The 23,942-nt window shown below is 40.3% G+C and overlaps 1 protein-coding gene across 1 annotated transcript in view; it reads left to right on the top strand.

Moving 5' to 3' along the window:
• The first annotated feature begins 4,627 nt into the window (after positions 1 to 4,627).
• Positions 4,628 to 23,942, top strand: part of chd7 (chromodomain helicase DNA binding protein 7) — a 96,841-nt gene continuing 77,526 nt past the window's right edge. Inside the window, exon 1 of the mRNA XM_055014286.1 lies at positions 4,628 to 7,985. The gene's annotated coding sequence lies outside the window, so the exon portion shown is untranslated. The remainder of the gene's footprint in view (positions 7,986 to 23,942) is intronic.

Below are 23,942 nucleotides of genomic sequence, written 5' to 3'. Positions count from 1 at the left end.
AAACGTCTGCTGTGAGAATGACCTCCACGGTGGCGTTTCACACGTGACACTGGCGGCACTGGAAAATGTCAAGAGTTGAAAGTCAACAGCAACATGTTTTGTCCAGAAAAATGTACATATTTAACCCTTAAATAGTTAGCAGTATGGTGTTAGGTTTATTAAAAAACATGGGTTTCATTTTTTGTGCAAAACCTGTGTGGAATAAATGTGGCTCCAAGTGACACAAGCAGCCTGGATATTGAAGAAAAACATCCAGAAAATATCCAAAGAATCACGGTAAGTATATTTAAGCAGTAGATTGACCAGCACTGGCGATGATTAACCGCTCATAACATCCGAGTTGAACATATTTAATGTGTATAGTTTACAACAAAAACGATAAAAGCAAGAAACAAAATGACAAAAAATGAGACAAACTACATGAAACAAAACTAAAAAGACAGAAAAAATTTGATAAAAAGTTAGAAAGCGACAAAAACGACAAAAAATTACACAAATGACACAAACGAGACAAAAAAAGACAACACAAGTGAGACAAAAACAACGAAAAATAAAACGACACAAAACATGAGACAAATACAAAAAGCAAGACAAAATATTACAAAAATGAGAGAAAATACATACATTTAATCCTTAAACAGTTAGCAGCATGTTGGGTTTTTAAAAAGTGGGTTTCATTTTTACAGTCTTCACATTTTTTGTGCAAAACCTGTGTGGAATAAATGCGGCTAAAAGTGACCCAACATACAAGCAGCCTGGATATTGAAGGAAAATATCCAAAGTATCACAGGAAGTGTGTTTAAGCAGTAGATTTAACAGCACTGGCGATGATTAACCGCTCATAACATCCGAGTGGAACATATTTAATGTATATATTTTACCTCAGGCCACAGATAAAATATACATGTGACCCGTTGGTTAGTTTTACGTTGTGAAGGTGAACAAACAGAGCAGCTGTAGAGTGAATGTAATGAGTTAAAGGCTGCAGTTTGGTGTTCATATGCTTCTGATTTACACAAACTGGAGCAGATATTTCAGCAGTAAAACCTTCATTTTACGGCTTTTATGTGACTGAATGTGACTAAAGACCATAAATAATAACGGCCTACTGTCTTACATTTGTGGAACAATAACTTAAAAGTCCTGAATGTTCTTCAGTTTCTCTAATTCTAAACAGCAGCTGCACCACCTCTCCCACTACGTCCTCTCATTCTGCAGACGGCTCCTCTTCTGTTAGAGTAGAATTCTAAAGCTTTCTAAGAACTTTGTTGTTCTCTATCTGCACAGAGGCGTTTCATTTTTTTGTCATAAAGTCCCACAGAGACACGGTTAGAAATAACATGAAAATGATCTGTCTGATTCTTCCCTACAGACCAGTTAAGTTACCAAGTGCCAGCTTTCTAATGAGCAGCATTATTTTCATCCCACACACCTATTTCTGCTCATATAACCAGGTTTTGACTTTACTTTTACTTCCTAAAATGAGGATACTTTCCGTTCTACCGCAGCTTCTACAGAGCTGCTGGACAAGTACAGAACACTCACATTGGTGTGGCAAAAAAAAATGTCTTGTTTGGTTTGTTTTCCTGCAAACTTCTGTAGATCAAACTGTCATTATTCTGGTCTCCCACTCTGATCATTTGCTTTTGCAGGCAAGTCTGTCATGTAGAAGAACATAAGAACTCATTTACAGTATAATAAGCTGTTTTATGGAGCCTTTAATTGGTTAAACATCTGGAACAGTTGCTAAAGTCTGTAAATCTCATGAGATAATTACAATTTAAACTACATAAGATAAGTAGATGTAAGATTCTTTTGTCTAAAGTGTTCTTGATCTGCTCAGGAGACTTTCTTTCTTTTGGATGTAGGTTCTGGATCAATATATAATTGTGTATCATAGTTGACATTTTTGCTGTTTTCAGGCCTAAAATCAGCATTTGCTTTATTAAAATCCAACACCACATGGCATTTTTAGAGGAAGATTCTTCTAAATATTATATTGGGTAATTGAGTAAAAGTGAAATTCAAAGTTATGTCTAAAGATATTGTAGTAAATCTGTTGACTACTTTATATTAAATAACTCAGAAAGCCTCGGAGTCTGGCCATCATGTGGAGCAGGTCATGTGATCTGGAATTCACACACTTCCTTGAGAGGTGCTTTTGTAATGGGGAACTTAGTTGAAAGTACAACAATAGAACAATATTTTTTGGTGCCCGTAAATGAGGACAACAGGAGGGTTAACCTCAGCATGTTTTTGGACTGTGGGAGGAAGCCGGAGAACATGCCAACTCCATGCGGGAAGATCTCTGGTCCACACCAGGACGCGAACCAGAGCTCTTCCAGCTGCAAGGTGACGGTACTAACCACTGGAATCTGAAACTTTTTCTGGTTGTGAAGAACGACTTGGTTGCATTTGGTTGAATGGGAGGAGGTTGTGCTGTTAAACTGCATCTGTAATGAAAAACAGACGTTACTGAGTGTAATTCCAGCTCTATTAGTCCGTGTACTGTCTTTAGTCATTGACCACACCTTGGTTCTGCCCCTGAAGCTGGTAGGATTACTACGACCTGGATGACTTGAGAATCTACACCGACGCTGTAACCGTGTTAATCCTCTCTGCTGCTGCCTAACAACCGTCATCTACCTTCAGGCTCTAATCAAGTCATAATGCAATAACGTGCCCAGAACAGACAGTAACTTGGCTTCTCAGCACACGGGTTTGTAACTAATACAGCTGCTAATGTGGCAGCGGCTCTCCTATTATATCTGCGTTGTTCATCATATCTGACAAAAACTCTGCAGTTTATCAAACCATCTGTATCCCATTCAGCTCCTTAGATGATTATCTTGACTGATCACCAGACCACCCAGTAGTTATGCTGCTGCAGCTGGGATGGAAACAAGTACTGAGATGCTTTAGAAAACTAAATAATGGTAAAAAAGAAGAAGTAAAAGCAGCCTGTGTAAAAATGCATATTTACACTAAATTATCATAAAAAGAGACATACAAACAGACTGAAAATGACCAAAAAAGAAACAAAATGAGCACCAGTGGTACCAGGCATTGAAATGAACAAGAAATGGAAGAAAACAAGGGTGGTCTAATCATTTTTTCCATGACTGTATACACATATTATTATTAACCCTCGTGTCGTCCTGCGGGTCAAATTGACCTGTTTTAAAGTTGGAAAATGTGGGAAAATATATATATTTTCACAGTGACACTTCTGATGTCCACATCTTCAACATTGTTGGGAAATTTTTGATAAATTGTTTGGTGGAAAAAAAGAAATGTTCAAAAAAAAAAAGTTTCTTTAAGGGTATTCACAAAAAAATCAATCAAAATCCAGCGATTTTCACTGGATTTTGGTTGATTTTTTTTCTGAATGTTCTTAAAGAAAATATTAGAAGTTTTACTGAAATATATGGAATCACTTTAGATATTTTTAGGATATTTTTGGAACGTTTTTATTAATTTTTTGAAAATATTTATAATTTTTTAAATTATTTTTAAAATTTTTATATCTTGACAAATTTGGGGATTTTTTTTTAAATGTTAAGGGAAACTTTTAAGGAATTTTTAGAGTTTTCTTCCTGAAGATTTTGCAAATTATTATAAATTTGGGGAATTTTTTTTGCTAAATTTTGGGATTTTTTTCAGACGAAGGAACAACACTTTTTGCTCCCCATAAATGAGGACAACACAAGGGTTAATGCAGTAACAAACGAGCTAAAGTGGAGCTGATCTGAACTACTCTACTACACCCTGTTGTTGCTTTCATCTTCATGTTTTTCAGCTGATCACATGTTTTGTGTGTAAAATAAAACTGCAAAAGAACTAGTAGCTCAAGCAGTCAGATAAACGTAACAAAAACACAATGTCCCCTCTGAAATGTGGTGCTAATATAAGTATAAAATGCAAATGCACAGGTGAATAAATAACTTACACTTCGGGTGCCAGAAGGAAATATGAATACAGTCAACGACACCGGCCAAATGTTTGATGAGTAGCGATCCAGAATCATGATCAGCCCGTTCACTGTGACACAGTTTCCCAGAAATGTTTTATTTCTGCACAGAACTGAGCGCTATGAAGTAAGTGGTAGTTAACCCTCCTGATATCCTCATTTACAGGCACCAAGAAATGACACAATACAAGAAAAACGTAACGCACAACAACTAAAATGAGATGCAAAAGGACACAAATGTGGTGCTAAATGACTGTAAAAAGAGACAAAACTGCCGCAAACACAAATTAACCATCCTGTTCTCATTTACGGGCACTAAGGAATATTGTTTCCTTGTCTGGAAAAAATCCAAAAATTCAGCAAAAAAATTTCCCAAATTTCTGAAAATTTGCAAAACTTTCAGGAAGAAAATTCCAATAATTCCTTAAAAGTCTCCCTTGAAAGTTTTACTTTAAAAAAATTCCCCAAATTTGGCAAGAAGATTCTTGTAAGTATTTTCAAAAAATGAGTAAAAATCTTCCAAAAAAAAATCCTAAAAATATCTAAAGTGATTCCATATATATATCAGTAAAACTTCTAAGATTTTCTTTAAGAACATTCACAAAAAATGTAATTCGCTGGACTTTGGCTGATTTTTTTGTGAATGTTCTTAAGAAACATTTTTAACATTTATTTTTTTCCACCAAAAAATGTTCAAAGATTTCCCAAAAATGTTGAAAATGTAGACATCAGAAGTTTCACTATGAAAATATATTTTTTTCCCATATTTTCAAACTTTAAAACGGGTCAATTTTGACCCGCAGGACGACACGAGGATTAATGCTGCTGAGAAATAACACCTACTAAATACAAATATTCTCCAAAAATCATCATTTAAAACCAATGAAAAGCCGTTCCTTCACAGTTAAAGGTCTACACAACACCACCGTACATCATATATAGATATATATAGCCAGACTTTGAAGGAATCTAATCATTTATCTGCCTGTAGCTGCAGCTTTTGGTGACAGTTTAAACTTTACACATCCCCACTTCTACCTTTATAATCCCACTTTACTAACTTTATAACTCTGACTCCATGATAAAAGCCGTCGCTGCGTTCTTCTCGCTGATGAATCACCAACTGGAGCAACTTTCAAGTCTCTGCATGTTGATTTCCAAAACACACTGAAATGAGCTGAAACCAGGGGAGACGGAAAAGTAGGGGAAATATGTTGGAATATGTCTGGAAATCAGCCAGCAGAGAGCAAAATAGGAGTCGTTCACAGTGGATGATGACAAAATACTTGGCTGTGGACTCATTTAGAAAACGAGTTTTAACGTCTCTGTTGTATCTCTGAGTAGAACTTATCAAATCTGAAGTCATATTATCACCTAATCTTGATTTAATCTTGATGAAAGCCCGTGTAAACAGAAAACACAGAATTTATTGATTTGTGCAAAGAAAACAGATTTTTCTGGTTTTCAACATCTGAATTTGAATATTTTCACTTTTTTTCTGCCTTTATGACAGAAAACTGAATATTTTCTGGTTTTAGACAAAGCAAGACGCGATAAATTGGTCTATAAAATATCAAGCAACAAATTGATTAACTAAAAAAATGATCATTTTATTGATAAATCATTGCAGCTCTACAGTCATAGTTTCCTTATAATCAACTAGCTGTCAATTATGGATGAAATTCTCTGATTTCAGCTTCCTAAACTTGAATATTTTAAATTTTTTCTGCTTTTATGACAGAAAACTGAATATTTGGGGGTTTATGGTCAAAACAGTCGGCATTTTTCACCATTTTCTTACAAAAAAATCTACGTTTTTCAGCATTTTCTTACATTTTCTAGACCAAACAACCAATTTTATTAAATGTGACACAAGACGACGACGCATCGAGACGTTTATTTACGGCTCAAAAAAGAAAAATGCATCAGATTCATGTTAAAATATGAAATCATATTATCACTTTATCTTGATTCAATCTTGATGAAAGCCTGTGTAAACAGAAAACACACAGAATGTATTGATTTGTGCAGAGAAAATATCTTTTTCAAAGCTCCACCAACCCTCATATCGACTCAAACGGTTCTTCTAAGTACACCTGAGGTTCTTCTTAAATCATCCCAAACCTGAAAATCTGGCTCTAATTCATTAGTTTATTGTTAACAGTTTAATTAACCAACATCTATTTCAAATATTCATAAATTTTTTTGTGAAAAAAGTCTAAATTCTCTGATTCTAGTCACTTAAATTTGAATATTTACAGTTTTTTTTCTGCCTTTTTGACAGAAAACTGAATACTTTGGGGGTTTCAGACAAATCAAGACACGATAACTTTGTCTATAAAATGTCAAACAACAATCGATTAACTAAAAAAATTATCATTTTATCGATAAATTATTGCAGCTCTACAGTCACAGTTTCCTTCTAATCAGTTAGCTGTCAACTATGAATGAAATTCTATGATTTCAGCTTCCTAAACTTGAATATTTTCAATTTTTTCAGTATCTACAGCATCACACAGGAATAAATGTACTGGATGTCCATGTCCTTAATAAACTGTCCTGAATAAATACATTATTAATTCAAGGGTTTATGGTGAGTTCAAGACAGGAACCTGGAGTTTCCTCATACTGCAGGGAGATTCAAGTCACGTGTTGAAAATTAGCATACTTATATCAGTAAATAAACTATAAAGATCAGATTTACTGATGCAATTCCTTTTTTATGTACATATAACCAAAAATATATATAAATTTAACCCTGTTCATCATGATAAATGTTCAACCAAACCTTTTCCCAGCCAGTTTCAGCTTTTTTCTGGCTGTAATTCACATTTTGGTTAGAGGCAGAAGTTCAAATAAATCAGAAAATCTCATTTAAAAAGTAAACCGCAGTTTGTTTTGTTTTTTCTCTAATTTTTTTCCCTTCATTGTTTTAAGCAAAATATCTGAAAAACTCTGAAGTCCTTAAAATTTTGTTTTTTTCCCCCATTTATTTATTTTTCCTCCATATTACATAAACAGGAAAATCTCAACTTGTTCATCATGATAAATGTCACCAAACCATTTTACCCACCAAGTTATTGGAAGTTTTTTGGTTTATAAAACTGTAAACCTCAGTCTTACTGATGCCTCTGCTTTTTTCTCCATTTTTACCACCATTACAGAAATAAACTATAAAAGTTTAACTTGTTCGTCGTGATAAATGTTCAAACAAATGTCATCAAACCTTTTCCCTCAGAAAAGTTTTTGGTTTATTCTGGGCTTCCAAACAGTTTAAACAGTAAACCACAGTCCAACTGAAGTCCTTGTTTGTTTGTTTGTTTGTTTATTTATTTATTTTCCATGACACATAAATAAACTGGAAAATCTCAGCTCCATTGTGATTAATGTCATCAAACCATTTTCCCAGCCAAGTTATTGGAAGTTTTTCTTTTATTCTGGGCTTCCAAAGCAGCTTTCTGGCTTCCATTGTTTTCTCACACGTTCACACTTGAAACTGAATTTTAAATAAATCATAAAATCTAATTTCCACTCAGTAAACCTCAGTCCCACTGACGCCCTTCTGTGTGTGTGTTTTTTCCCATCCCCAAATGAGAACTCTAGAGAGCGTCACACGGGCACGGCGGGGTCAGTGACCGCGCACGCCGCCTGTTTATCTGTATGAGAGGTCCTCGGGAGCGCGCCCCCCCTGGCCGAGGAAGGTGAGCGAGTGTCTGGAGGGGAGGACTCGGGAGCGCGACCAGCCGAGGGATCGATCGGATTAAACTCGATTTGAGTGAAATTAACACAAAGGAGAGAAGAGCAACGCACACTAGTCGGCGAGGTCGCGGATGCGAGACACGCCGGAGACGTATTTCATGAAAAACAAAAAAAACTTGAACTTTTTTCATCTGTTTATTTATATTTCAAACTGAAAAAAGGACCACGGTGGATTTTTTTTCAAGCAAGCGGAGATACTAACCCTACTAACGAGGAGTTGATTTGATAAAAAGCCCGAAGTGACCGAGCTTGCTGGGTAAGCTAACAAATACCCCCTTTTTCAATGAGTGCATTTTACATTTTTTCGACTGTATTTCAGCCAGGAGTGTGATGGTTTCACAGCAGCCACCGGCTCTGAATTAAAACCCGTTTATATTCTCTGTGAATAGTAAGTTTTCCATACTTTTTCAACGCAATCGGACTCCTTAATCCGCCGTGCGAGTTGTGGTTTCCAACCCGACGGACGTTTCCCTCAAAGCTAACTCACTGGAAAGGTTAATTTAGGGGCTGCTGGCTCATTTGGCGTCTGTTTTATTTTCCAATTTCGGCAGAAAGTCATTGAAGGTCCATGTAGCTGCCATGCCGACATGCTAACAATAGCAAGTTTAGCTTTGCCACCCGCTGCATCGCTCACGCACACAGTCGCACCACAGTCCCATAGTTAGTTGAAAAGTGGAAAGAAAAATTCCCAGAGCGGCACGGAGAGCTCCTGGGCTCCCGGGTCCGATCCCCCCCGACAACTTGTTGTGGTTTTGTAACGGGGAATGTTGAGTTAATTCAGTTTTAAAGTGTGACTGTTAGCCCTGTTAGCTAATTGTGTTGAAGCTTCTAGGAGACACGAGGTGGCTCGAGCGTAGAGGTGAGTCACTAGCCGACTGAATGAGCGGAGCGCCGAGGGAGATTCCCAGCGGAGAATACTTGGCAGATATCGCCGAAAAACGCTCCGCACGAGTCGAATCGAGACGTTTCCACACGAAAGCATCAATATCGTGTAGATTTCCACTGAATACGCGTGTCTTTATCGGTGTGGGGGGCAGCGAGAAGTGAGTGTAGTAGTCGCTAGTTTTATTGAACGGAAGGGACGGAGCAGTGGAGGAGAGGAGGGGGAGGCTGTGAGGGCCAGGCGGTCATTCCGTATAACCGTGTTTTTCGCCTTGTTTCCGCCGCGTTTCGTGTCGCCAAAACTGTTTAAAATGAGAGATAAACGGCCGTTGTAGTTGTGCCGGAGCTTTGGAGCTCTTGGGGGAAGTATTTTACGTGATTAAAACCCCGAAACGAGCGACGCGTTCCCCGGTCCGGAACGACGTGCGAAATGCCGCTGATAGGCTAATTAGCCGTGCTAGCCGCTGGAGGTTGGCCCAGCGCTAGGACACAGAAGTTCAGTTAGCCTGCTAGCCAGCGCTCATCCTCATTGTGTGCGGCCGGAGACCACGTATTAGCCCCCCCGAGCTAGCCACCAACCTGCTCGGGGCGGTTATCGCTCGGTGGGCAACTTTACGCAGCTTTCGCTTCACTTTTTTCCCTCTTTCCCCCCTTGTGTGGAGGTGAAAAATCTCCAAACGCACTCTGTTTTTACGTGTTAAGCTTGTTTTGTGGTGTTGCGTCGTATCCGAAGTTTGGCAACGACCAACGGCTACACTTGTTACTCGGTGCGGACGGAGAGAAAACGCAGTCTCTCCCCCCTCAAAAAAAAAAACAAAACACCTGCCGGTTCCCCTCATACTTCTCTCTTAGTTAGACCAACTCAGTCTTTACATCTACTGTTGTATTTTCCCCCCCATTTGCGTGTTTTCTTGCCCTCTTTCTCCATTATGTGTTCTGTAATCGGTCAACTTGCATAATGGTCACCCTGCCGCTCTTGCTCACTCTCTCACGCAACTCAACAACAAAAAAAAAGAAATAAAAGAAGAAAACAAACGCACACACGCACTTCTTTTTCGTCCCTATTCACTCTGTGGGTTTTATTTTCTTTGACACAGTGAGCCTACATGTGCTGGTTCGTTATTTTTCCTCCTTTTTTTGCCACAGAGCCAGGAGCCGCTACCCCCACCACCACCTTGTGTCTCCGAGCCAAGATGGCAGCTAGTCATGTTTAGCGGGCCACAGAGGGAGAGATAAGAGGCCCCGACCACACACACATGTACGCCGAGCACACAACAGATGTTCAGCACTATTTCGTCTCTTTCTCTCTCCCGTTTGTCTTTTCTTGTGGTTGAAGTTGAGGCACTCTTCCCCCTCCATGGCCACAAGGCTGCCTTGGTTTCTAATAGAGAGAGGCAGCTGCTTTTTTATTTTGGACCAAAGTGGAACTTTTAAAGGTGAATTTTTCCCCACTTTGACCCACATGTGCTGGCGATTTAGATCACATTTGTGCATTTTAGGTCTTTGTTTTTGATATTTTTATTGAGTTTTACATGCAGGTGGAGTTGCTAGTCTTGGATGTTGGTTAAAACTTAGTGTTTACCCTTCGTTCTCTCTACCTAAAGATGTGGGGCTCGTCACGTTTTTCATCTTGGCGGTGTTCCCTTCAGTACCACAGCCAGGGAAATCCCTTCCACCCTTTCACAGAGGCTTATATACACATATGAGGATACACCACATGCCATGAAATGACTCACATCCGACGAAACGCAACATTAAGATAGCCCAGTTAATTGAGATTTCACACAACGCTGCAATTAAATTTCCAGCGTAATATCCATGCACCGATTTTCATTCTCCACATGTGTAGCCCCCTCTGTTATGTTATTTCACTGTTCCAAATGACCGTGGAGCTTGAGCTTCGTTCATTCAGCTCTTTCGGCTCTTGGAAAATGGAAACGGACACTTTGTTTGGAACAGGTGCTCGTCGGTTTGTCGTGTTTTTGAATAATCTGCTCCCCGTGGCTTTGACCTATGAATCATTAGTGTGGTCGGTGTTGGTTATCTGAACATTTTGCTCTCGATGTGCCATCATCTATTGACCTTTTAGCCAGCTCTCACTGTTTTCATACTGCTCAGAACAGGGGAGATAAGCTTTTAAAAGTTTAGGGAAATAGAACAAGAAGAGGAGAAGCCAAAGGCAGTATAGTTTTGGTGCGTACGAGAGGACAGAAATCAGAAGTAACCCTACAGGCACACAGAGAACACTATAACTTGGGCCCGACAACACTGACGTTGTTGTTCTCTGCTGGTGAAAATGGCCATTGTTAGCATCATGGTCCTTCCCATCTCACTTTGCTGCTCCTGCACGTTATCCATCAATGTCTCTTGCTAGTTGCATTTTGTATTCAAATGCTCTCCATAGCCTGACTTTGCTTTTATGACCCAGCAGAGTATTTGTTCTCAGTCCAGTCAGCTCTCTAGTTTTCGTGGCAGGGTCATTTGTTACTTGAGCAACTTATCGGGCTATTAGTTTTAGCAATTTGTCTCTTCCTCTCAGTTTATCCCAGTTAGCCACCTCGGCCCGCTATCTGAAGGGCTAATCCTGAGCCATCCGGACCCCGGTAGACGCAGGCTTACAGATGTTGTGAGAAACAGAATTAGCAGAAATCGCATCGAAGCATCCAAATCTGTTCATATTTTCACAGAGCCTCTCATAATATAAGTGGCTGGGTGTTTTTAAAGTGGGTTTATGTGAAGAAAAGCTGGGGGCCTGTGGCGGGGAGCTGAGATTTTTGCAGGAAGTTTATATCAAAAGCACATTTTCACTCGCAGCTACTGTCCTGCGTGGTTTTTTTTTTTTTATGTTGGATTTGATTCATTTGCACTCTCTTGGCCCATTGATGCGTTACACATTTAGATTTATTTTAACACCTGCAATTCCTTCTTGTGGTCCAAACTTTGCACCTTTCAGACGCTGTTAAACCCACTGAGTGTGAAGTAAAGTCATACAGGGTTTATTCTGCAGTTCTCAGAAATATTTCTGTAAGGTTTACGATTAAGTACTGCAGGGCCGACAGTTACAATACCCCGGGTGCGGTGTTTACTCAGATAATAGCGCTCACTGGAATAACAAGAACAAAAGTAATACGTCAAACTTTAAAAGCAATTATGTTCTTAGTCAATGTTTCCACGGTATTTATAGGGAGCTGATTTACAGATAATCCTGCAACTGAGTGCATAACTGGGGAAATGTCCTGAAACCTGATAAAATTTCCGTTTTATGTCTCACTTCTAGAGTCCAGAGTGACTTAAATCTCTCTTGACGCTGCTCTTGAGTTTAACGGTAACTTGCGCTCACAGCGAAAGCTTCACGAGCAGCAGCAGCAGCAAGAAGTCCTTTCGGGGGCTTTTTTTTGAGTTTCTTTTCTCAGAAAAAAAGACCACACTTTCCCTCAGACCCTGCTGCTTTCACCAACTGACCGGCTTGGAAGCTGTTCACAGCCTTCAAGCAAGGTCTGGAGCAGACAAGGGGGAGACATGGTGCTTCTTTGTAGCACAAAAACACTGCTATTTACTTTGTTTGTGGTATTTCTATTTTGCATTACAGGTGAAACTGCAGCCCAAAGCCAGCTGAGTATAAGACTTCTCATATAGGAGAAGCTGATAAATCTGTATGACCCATTTTGAAATGGTTGAACTTGCAAATGCATGATCTTTACACTGTAGAAAGTGCAGTGACCAGGTGTTGTGCTTGATTTTTTGAGCAGCAGCTGCTTGTTTTTGGGAAAGTCCAGAACATAGCTGCTGGAAACTGGTGTGCGGGCGATACAGCTTTTTTGTTTTGCATACTTAGCAGGAATTGTGATGTATTTGCGAGGTCACTGCAGATTCTGCCGTCTCCCTGGTGGAACACGAGGCTCGAAAGTAATCGCAAAAACATTCCCTCACTTTTCTCTCAGCAGGCAGACACTTGCATTCTGAAGATGGTCGACTCTGATTGCCAGGCTTAAAGGGCCGATATTGAGTCGATTGTACAGTTTGTGGGTTAGATGGCAGCAGGTAGTTTGAAAGGTTGGTGTTGGGTGTCTGAGCCAGAGCGCTGGTGTTTGTTGGGGTGGCCATTTTGTCTCCTATCATCATGTGTCGTGGACGGCAGCCTGTTAGCAGAGATGAGGAATGGTGCCGTTGTTTGCCTCCGTCTCTTTCATCTTTGCCATCTATCGCTCCACCTCCACCCACCCGGCCACCCACTCCCTCTCTTGCCCTCCTCTTCATTCTCACCCTTTTCCCTCCCTCTCTCTCTCTCTCTCTCTCTCCCTCCCTCCGTCTTCGCCTGCCTGTCGTTTCCTCCCCCCTCCTCTCCCTCCAGCCCTCTCATTTCCAGCCAAAAGGTTAGCGGGGGTCTTTAGCACCATGGTGACATTCAAAACTGAGTGTCATCACTGTCTCTCCTGCTCTCTCTCATCCCTCCCTCTCACCTGTTTCTCCCCCGTCCTCCTCCCCCTGCTCGTGCCTCCCCCATCCCCCCATCCTCCTCCTGCAGCGAGGGCCTTCTGGACCAAGTGCTGTGCCTAGAAGAGAGCCTGGCATTAATACAGCTCTCAAGTATTTGTGTGTGGGCTGTATGTGTTTTCTGCGGAGGAGACGGCCTGTCAAGTACATCTCTGACCCATATGCGTACGCGCCTTTTAATCTATCGTTGACCTCTGCTGGTGTAGATAGTTGGCGTATCCTGTTTTCCCCTCTTCATCCCCCCTCGGCTCCCCACTTACATTACCGCCACTGGGTGGAAACAAATAAGCAAAGCTAGAACCCAAGGACTTTCCACTGGAAATATGTGGGAGTTTTGTGTCATCAGCTGCTGATGAATCCCATCGCTGAAAAGCGTCGTCAGTGCCGCGAAAATCTCATCAGTTTTCTCCCGGCGCACGCTGTGGTTTAATGGCACTGTTGTGGCATCCTTCTACCCCTGTGCGTTTTCTACCGCCATTTCTCTCCTCAAGTGATTCATATGGCTGATGAAAGGTTAAGTGCTGCTTGCTTGTGGAATCAACATCCAGTTAGGAAGATGGAGATGGAAGGTCAGAGAGGGGAACGATGGGTAAAAAGGAATAATGCATATACAAGAGAAGATGAATCTCCTTAGAAAGATCAAGTAAACATGCTTCCATCACACCTCGTCTTAGGTTCTACATTCAGTCCAGTTTGATCTCAAGTGGACCGCACCAGTAAAATCACAGCAAAATAACCTAGAAATAACAACAACTCCAAATTTTTCCTTTGTTTTAGTGCAAAAAAGTACATTCTGAAAATGTATGCATTTAAAAAATTATGTTTTTACAAAACATCATGAATAACTTGAAATTTCTGAAGAAAAATAAGTTGAATTTCAGCAAAATTATGCTTCAGTTAATCATTTACACCTTAGATCTACAAAGGAACAAAACATTTAGTCACAGGTATCTGGAACTGTATGATATAGTATCTTATTTTGTGATCAAAATGACAAAAAAATTCAAAGCAGCAAGACAAAGTGTTACAAAATGTTACAAAAATCAGACGCACAACGATGAAAAATGAGACACTAAATGACAAAAAATGAGACATAACTCAAGACAAAACAAAAGGGACAAAAAATTAGACAAAAAAGTTACAAAGCGACAAAAAAATGGACAAACAACAAAAACGACAAAAAAAATTGCACAAATGACACAAACAAGATCAAGAATGCCAAAAGTGAGAAACAAAACAACAAAAAATAGACTAACGACACAGGCGAGGAAAAAAAACACAAAACGACAGAACATTGAATGAAGCAAAACACAAAATGACAAAAATAAGACAAAAAACACAAGTAAGGCAAAAGGAAACAAAATGACAAGAACGAGAAACAAAACGACAAAAACATGAGACAAACGACAAAAGTCAGACAAAAACGACAAAATATTACAAAAATGAGATGTAAAATGACAAAAACAATGAACAATCTAGTATTTTACTTTATGATCAAAACTTGTCAAGGTTTAGAAATTATTGTACACTTATTGTTTTATAAATTTACCATTTGCAGTTAATGTCTTCTCTGTAATTTTTCCACCTTGAGGGCCAGATTGGACCCTCTGGAGGGCCAGTTTTGGCCCGCAGGCCGCATGTTTGACACCCCTGCACTGTACTCTCGCTAAGTATGTACATTGTCAGCTAATATTGAAATTTTTTAACAGTGTATAAATAACTGAAAAGGCCAGCAGCTGGATTTTAATCCTCCCAGCGAAGTCTTCTCTGCTGTAGTGGATTTAAACCCGCTATGGAAGCACTTTCTGACTCTGGAAAAAGGGGTGTGTGTATCCCAGGGGAGAAGTTACTCCACAGCTTTATAGGAAGGACTTTGGAAGTTAATTGGTTGTTAGCAGGCAGGCAGGCGGGGCAGGGAGGGGAACCGGCCAATCTCTGGGGACGTGCTCCAGACCTGCCTGTCCCATTGGTCTAAAAGGGCATATCAATAGTTGTGATTGATTAGGCAGGACTCGGGGTAGCATGCTAGAGAGCCTGGTCTATAGTCGATGTGTGCGAGCCTTCCGGTTTCCTCTCGTTTAAAGGGGTACTTAAGTGTTTTCAGTTTTGTGGGAAATCCATCTTGTGAACCAGTTCTCTGGAAGCTCATGTCTTCTTCATAATTTCTATAAAAATGAAAATCTAGACCGAGTATCAGGAAAGTACTGCCTCTGATGTTCTTGTGCTCAGAAAATGTTTCCAAAGCTTTAATTTTATGTCTTCTGCAAAGGGATGACGAATCTCTGAACAGCACCAAAAACCACTGGTGGTTTTGTTCTTTTTTTTTTTTTTTTTCAATTCCCATTTAGTGACAAATCCTGTAGAGTAGCGGGGTTTTCCCCAAAGCCTGTAACAGTGGCAGCTAACCACTGTGATAACTCATTTGCATCACAGAACAATTTCCCCCTCACCTGCAACCGTTTGAGTTCTGATTTACATGTAGGTTTGCGCTCGCCACACGGAGTTTCTGATCAGATTTCAACGCCGGTATTGAAATATTCGCATGTAAAGAGAGAAGAAAGTGTTTTTGTTGCATTAATGCAGCACATTTCTTTGGTGGAGAAATGGCTGTGATTCACAGCGGCGGGAGAAGTAGAAGTTGTAATGCAGTCGTAATACTGCACCCAGTCGGACAAACATACCGGTGTCCACTCTGGCTGTCGTTCTGCAGGGGTCGGTACGTGTCACCTGACCTGGCATCGTGACCTACCTTCTATAACAACACTGAGTGTGGGTCAAATGCTGCAGCTTTTCCCCAAGTGAGTCAAATGCGGCTTGAATGCACAAATTAAATTTGTGTATATATTAAGTCCAGATCAGAAAAGTGCTCCAGTGTGCTGCAGAAGTGCCCAAGACTCAACCAGGAAACTCATATGCTGAGTTTAGTACTGCAATGAAACGGCGATAAAACCCAGACAGTAAATACTTGGAGTCAAAGTGCAAAGCTGTGTAGATGTCTTAAAGATGCATCACTCTGGCTTAAAGCTGTGAATTCAAGACATTTGCTTTATAGGATGGAAAAAAAAATACTCCACTGACCTTATTGGCTATGAGGGGCTATCAGAATTTAAACCACAATTTGCATAAGCCCTTTCCAACTGATTCTAAATGCATTTTTGAGACTATATATGTATCTGGTGACCTCTTAAATAGATGAGAGGAGCAGACCAGTCAGCTAATCGCAGCAGCAGCAGTTGTTTGAAGTAAATTCTGTCCTGCGGCAAACTTTTGCTACCACTCAGAAGTTTTGTGGAGACTTGTAACTTTGTTTGTGGTGGTTTATAGTGGCTTACCCGAAAGTGGGTTTTGTGGGTCGATTTTTAGTAGAGATGGCTCAGTTGGCCCAAACATTTTTGTCTATAGCCAAAAGAAATAGATTAAGCATAACTTTCCACTATATGGAACCCAGTCTATATAGCTTCAAAACAAGAATCTTTTTTTGACCTTGTACATGGGTGGGACAAAATGAGTTCCTGCTGCTTTTGGTGATTTTTTTTTTTTTACTATAAAAGATGTAGGAATCCCAGTTTCTTAAAGTGTTTTTCTTCTTCCTGACCATAGAAATAACAATATTGGTTAGTTTAAAGATGCGTGATGTGTCCTTACATGTTTGTTTTCTGTCATTCCTCTTAGTGGCTTCGTCATCACTCACATGCTAACATCCGTCACTTGTTTAATGTCTCATTTTTGACACAATTTTGCATCTAGGTCTAGATTCAAGAGTTTTTATTTGTCATGTGCTCATACAATATGTTCTTAAGGCTGTGCAGTAAAAATAAGACATTCTAAAAATGAAAAATGCTTCAAGAAAACACATAGAAAATCAGAAAAAATGTCCATAAATGTGTTTAATATACAGACTGTGCACCCTCGTGTTCTATGCAAGAAAAGCACTTCATTACAGATGGATAAGAGAGGCTAATCCGACACTAGCAGTTTTCACTGTCCAGGTTTCTAGAATATGTACATGGAGCAGGTGAGTCAAACTCCTCTTACTTCAGGTTCCACATTCAGCCCAGTTTGATCTCCAGTGGACCGGACCAGTAAAACCACAGCATAATAACCTGTAAATAACCATAGCTTCAAATCTTTACTTTGGTTTAGTGCAAAAAAGTACATTCTGAAAATTTCACATTTAAGGAGTTGTCTTTTTACAAAACATCATGGACAACCTGAAATTTCTGAAGAAAAATAAGTTCAATTTCAGCAACATTATGCCTCAGTTTATCATTTACACATTACAACTTACAGAGCAACATTTAGTCATAGGTATCTGGAACGAATGATGTAGTATTTCACTTTATGATCAAAACAACAAGTCAGACAAAAATACACCAACAACAAAAACAAGACAAAATGTTACAAAAATGTGATGAAATGACAAGAAATGAGACAAACAAAAGTTACAAAGCAACAAAAAAATGGATAAAAGACAATGGACAAAAAAATACATAAATGACAAAAACGAGACCAAAAATGACAGAGAAACAAAATTACAAAAAAAGATAGACAAGCGAGACAAAAAACACAAAGCGACACAAGCGATAAACAAAACAACAAATAAAACACTAAATGACAAAAATAAGACAAAAAACACAAGTGAGACAAAAAGGAAACATAATGACAAAAACGAGAAACCAACGGTCAAGAAATATTCGGCAAATGACAAATCAGACAACAAAACAAGACAAAATATTACAAAAATGAGACACAAACGAAGTATGAGCAATCTAGTATTTTACTTTATGATGAAAACAACTTGTCATAGTCTAGAAATTATTTTAATGCATAGTTTTACAAATTTACAATCTGCAGTTAATGTCTTCTCTGGAATTTTTACACTTTACAAAGTGGGATTGGACCCTGTGGTGGGCTGCTTTTGGCCCACAGGCCGCATGTTGGACACCCCAAACAGGGAGCATTACTGCCACTAAAACAGGACAATAATACATGGTGAGAAATAAGGGGAGAGGTTATTTCTCCACACGTATGAACCACTGCAGCATGTATGTTCCACAGCTAGCATGTGTTAACTAGATAATTACACGTTTAAACACTTTGTCAACTTAATACCCTATCGGGTAATTTGTTGGGTTTTTTTCACCTTGCTGGTGCACAGTCCAGTCGGACCACCTCTAATTTTTCAGTGGACTTGAAGCAGTTTTGCAAACATTTCTGAGGTCATGGAGGTTCTCCCAGGAAGGAATGTAGTTCCAGCTGATTTGAACACCGAGCTACGTGGAAGCAAGGTGTCTTGCCCCTACTTGCGTCTCTCGAGTGATTTGCAGAGACCGGACAGAGTCAAGAACTACATAGCAGGTTCTTTAGCGAGCACATGCGCACACCGGCCCTGAACGGGCAGGTTCTCGGCCACCCTCTGTGGCCTACTTCTCTCTCCGGTGTCTGCCTCTCGGCCTCCACGTCCTCAGGGATCAGACTGAGAGCCGGCCAGTGGTTTTTCCTACCACATGGTAAAGGCAGGGAACAGATTGGATAAACACAGCCCTTTCCTGCTGACCCACCTCCCCCCCCCGAAACACACACACACACCCCTACACGTTGTGCACACACACACACACATACATATACACCGTCCATTAACAAAGCAGCCGTGCGTAAAATAACCAGATTTTCTCGAGCTCCACTGCGTCTTTCTTTCTTTTCTTGCTCTCTTGATCCCTCCCTGCCGCCACCACTCCTCTCTTCCTTCCTTCCGGGCCTCAAATCCCAGCCCCAAACACACGGCCCTGCATCCCCTCACTTGAGTGTAATTACACACACAGCTAGCCAGCTCCTGCACGCTGTCCTCCATTTGGGAACAAAGGTATAAATTATAGTGGCTTAGATCCTCGTGGTAATGGGTGGTGGGTGGGTGCACACGTGTCCTCCAAAGGAAGAGGGAGATCACTCACTTTTTTTTTTTTTTTTTTTTTTTTTTTTGTTGTTCAGGTGTCTGGTTTAAGTTGTGTGCGCTAAGCCAGTCAGTGTAGTTTGTTTCTTTGGCTTGGTTTTGTTTGTCTGTGCCTGTCTGTGTCTCAGAGGAAACATGGTGTTGTTGACATGGCAGAGATTTCCTGTAGTAAAGCCTGGAGGCTACAGACAGTTTAGCTGCCAAACTGTCGACAGCACAGACAGGACTGCATTGAGCCGCTGTTGGCTAATTTCCCTCCCTTCTTCCTTCCTTCACCGCAGACTAGCACTACATACACAGAACGATTTGCAGCTTTTTGGTCAAGCGAGACGTTCAGCAGGACAAACACAACCTTAATGCTGCACTGAAAGAAACTGATAAGAGCTCAGATCTTTGCGCAAATCGTACAGGAGATTCCTCGGACTGTAAATGTGACATAACACGGGGTTTCAGAAATTTCTAGAGCAGGAAATAGGAGGGGTGTGCCATGGAGGGCCGAGTGCCTGCAGGTTTTCATTCTTTCCTAAGTTTACACTGAGCGACGTCACCGACTAACACACCTTCACTCACCTGAAACTGAAAACTTGGAGCCGTGTGACCCTGGAGCTGTGCCTGTGTTTATATCTGTGTCATGGGAAATAGCCAATAATTCTATTATTATAACTAGATGTCATTTCCCCTGTTTCGAACATGCATATAAATTTCAATGCATGCATCTGTTAAATATGAAAAGCTCTCTTTGCTGTGCATCGATGACGGTGTTTTTATTTAGTGTTTCTGTTTGGGTTTGTGTGAAATGAAGGCCTGTCTCTAATACACCACACTGAATAACTGTGTAATGCTGCTGTCTGCCAGAGAAGCCATTCAGTTGCACTAACTTGGCAGTGATGTTCTGCGGTTTCGGCTTGGCTGAACGGGTGGCCTCGATAATTGTGGTTTAACAGAGCTGCACAGTCAGTGCAAATTCCTGAGCCCGGCTGGCGATCGCCGCTTCATTTATCAGCTCGGCTAAAACTATACGTGTTAGAGCGACTCTGCGATCACTTACGGTTTCAGGTGAAGTTGGAACTTGCGGAGCTGATAATTATGTTGTTGGACCCTCCAACGGTGACAGGACTAAACCCTTTTCGTCTTACTTCTCGCTGTGTTTGAACTGGACACTGTGGAGCATTCAAGGTGAAAGTCCTGATACTGTATCTCAGGTTTTATTTTGGGACATGGCTTGCTTGGAGTTCCAACAAGCAAGAAAAGCAAAGGAGCAGCCTTTTTCCTCCCATCCTGAAGCTGTATGTCCAAACTAGCATCCCATACAATAGAAATTGCAATTTTATTTCATTTTTTTACCTGCTGGTTGAATTAAACAAGACATTTGATGACATTATCTCTCATTTTTGGGTATTGTAAAGGGATTTTTAGGCAATTTCATTTATTAAAATAAGCATTAGTTAAGCTTTAATAAATTAATTATGTTTATTTCAGATATGCAGTTCAATACTTCCATTTTTTCCATTTTATGGAATCAGTTTTTGGAGAAAAAGTTTCCATAACCATGAATTGTGAGTACCTTTTGTTACAACTGGAGGATTATCCTTTTTCAAAGGAATACGTGTAAGTGGTTTAAACAAGTTTTTCCACTTCACGACAACAGCTTGGAAGACTAATGCGTATTTAGTTTGTTACTCGGACAAGTCACTCAACAAACTTCTTGGAATCACGAGTGGAAAAGCAGGTATTGGTGCACCACTAATGATGGAGAGGAGGAATGACTTTCTGACTTGGGTTCTCATGTTTTTGACTCATCTCTCCTGAGAGTGACCCTCGTCGTTCAGAGGTTACGCGTGCAGTCTTCCGCTTCTGAAAACGCTGATAAACATCAGTGTGGTCTTGTAAAGAAGCCACAGAAGTGAGCACAAGCCCTCGATTGTGTCGCTGCCACATTCTTTTTCTGCTGCCGGATAGTTCAGCGATTTTATTCGTTAAGAGCTTGAAGCGCCCGCTATGCCACTAATAACAGACAGAATTATTATTTGGAACTGAAGGAGGAGAAAGCAGACGGTTTAATAGCGATTCTGAGGCGCAGAGCTGTAATGAGTGGCTATAACTGATCAGTAGTGGTGGTTATTAGTGATTCATTAGCTCGATAAAACATCAGGAAAAATGTATGGAGTGGAGTCGATTATTAGTAAGAGAGACTGACCAGTATTAATGTGCAGGGAAAATGATATTCCTTGTCAAAATTTAGAGTAACACAAACTCCAAAAGTGTGTTTAAATGATTTTGTTTCGTTGTTTTACGTGTTTAATTAAAAGAGAACTTTTCAACAACTTTTGATGTTGATAGGCTTTTACTTGTGATATGAAACGATGCTAAAGTCATGCATTTTTAATTCATTCAGCGAGAACTTCTTAAAAATATCCCAATGTTGGTAAACTCAGAAATGCCTAATATCGGATCTGATAATCGGTTGACAGCTAGAAAAATTTAAATAAATGCTAGTGTATCTCCAATTTCACATATTTACATAGTTTGCACAAGAGATCACGTGAATGCAAACGCCCCAAAAAATGAGCCTGTAGATTTTAGGACAGTTTAGCTTTAAAAACTACTTTAGAAATCTAAATCAGTTTTGTGGAGGAATAATGAAATGCTGTATGTACACACAGACGATGGTATTATGATGAGGTTGATTTTCAAAGTAGTGAACTGTTTTTATTGTGTGGATGACAGCTACACAAATATGAAATAGTGATTCATTCAATGCTCATAAGTAGCAGCCAAAGTGAGCACTATTTTCTCTCTTTTTATATATTCATATCTGTGTTAGCTGTGAAGTCATCTGATCAATGACAGTACATGCAATGTGATGCAATAGTTTCATACCACAGCAGATGGTGACTACGTTAAGACTGGTGGCAGCAGTGCGTTTAAAAAAAAAAATCCAACTTGCTGCGTAGGTGTAGATGCGCTGCCGCAGGTACCAGTAAGAAAATGAAATATGAGCCAGCATGAAGGGTTATCAGATGTCAAAACGCGACACAGCAGTTTTTATGCAGCGGGGGAAAGTTGCGAAAGCAGAAATTGCTCGCTTCGTCATTTTGAGCATGGCCTGGTATGTGAATATACATAACCGACCCAGGTTACATGTAAAACATCAATCAGAATGATAATTTAATTGAGAATAAAAAGAAATGTCAGGAGTAATTTCTCATGCTGTTGGTGTGGATATAGCCGTACTTCCGCTGCTCTCCCCACCATGTGTGTTGTTGCAGGGGGAGCCGAGGGGAGCTAAATGCCTCATCCTTTGATGAGATTTGGCGTTTAAAGCGGCACACTGACCGTTCACCTAATTCCCTCCGCAGTGACAGCTGGGCTTCGGTGCCAAACTGCGCACATGTTTGCATGTATGCATCTCCGTGTGTGCGCTGCAAGTAAGAGATGAAAGGCGAAGTGCAGGCTGAAATTGCAAAGGAAGTGGTACAGAAAAGTTTTTAAAAAAAAATAGCTGAAGAGAGCGGCGCCATGCTCGTCTTTTCGATGACTGCGGGAGGTTTCGCTCAGGAATAGAGGGATGAGCAACAGCACTAGAGTTAAATAGACGAGTGGAAGGAGGTGAAGTGCAGGGGAAACTCGTCCAGCTCTGTCCAGGCTGCAGACGAGTGTTATCTTGTGGGAGGCTAAGTTCTAAAGGCCAGACAAAAAAAAATGAGGAGGATGAGTGCAGCCAAGAATCTCATGCCTTCCTACTTTTAACTAGAGCTGTGATCTGATGAAAGCCTCCAGGCAGCTGTGTGCACACACACACTCACAAAACACACACACACACACACACACACACACAGTAGCCAGTAAGTGCTTATACGACTGCATTTATTCTGCATTGTAGAATTCACGGTCTAATGCGGCGTGCGTCTGACAGAGCTGACAGGAAATCAGTTGCCTTCGTAGTGCCTCGCTGCAAAGGATGTGAAATTACACTCTATTACTCTCACCTGCCGCACACACAAACACGTGCTAAAACTTTTTCCTTCCTGTAGTGATTGAAATAGACAAAAACAGTGTTTCATAGCTGCCGTTTGCGCTGTAATCTCGTTGCCGAGCGCAGCTTTTCTAGCAGGTTTTAAACAGCTGTTGCAGCGCTTTTTGCTGAGCTGTTATCCTGCAACGACAGAATTTAAAATTGAAGTAGAACTGCCCAAGATTTGCTTCTTTATATCATTCTAAAATCACTATATATATATGTCATTCCGTCTGCTGATATGACAAAAACGGCAACTGACTATTTTCTAGCCTCGATAATTTTGTGATCTATTAACCCTCCTGTTGTCTTTATTTATGGACACCAAAACATATTGTTTCCTTGTCTGGAAAAAGTCCAAAAATTCAAAAAAAAAAAAAATTCCCCAAATTTCTGAAAATTTGCAAAACCTTCTGAACTGTGAAAATATTTTTTTTCCCCCACATTTTCAAACTTTAAAATGGGTCAAGTTGACCTGCAGGACGACAGGAGGGTTAAGAAAAAATGATTATTATATCGATAAATTGACTAATTACTAGTTGTGTCTCGATATTCTTTATAAAACATGCTGTTTGACTGCTTATATACTCTTGAACACTGAGATTGAACCTATTGAGCTCCTCTCCGCATCACCATCACCCATCATCGCCTTTGTTTGGTGTTTACAATGCACCCAACTGGAGCTCGCACAAAAGCACGGCTGATCAGGTGACCGGCAGAAGAGCTTCCATAGGTGCATTTTACTCCCTTTATGGAAGGAGAGGCTAAAAAAAGGAACACATAAATTCTGCCCTTATCAAACCATGTCAGATGAAAAGTGATGTCAAGATGGAGGTGAAGTGGAGATGACACAAACAATATCACATCTCCGA

The sequence above is a fragment of the Amphiprion ocellaris genome, chromosome 10 (assembly GCF_022539595.1).
Source record: "Amphiprion ocellaris isolate individual 3 ecotype Okinawa chromosome 10, ASM2253959v1, whole genome shotgun sequence".
Classification (NCBI taxonomy): Eukaryota; Metazoa; Chordata; class Actinopteri; family Pomacentridae; genus Amphiprion; species Amphiprion ocellaris.
The sequence above is the reverse complement of the archived record's forward strand: the minus strand, read 5'-3'. Positions and strand labels throughout refer to the sequence as shown.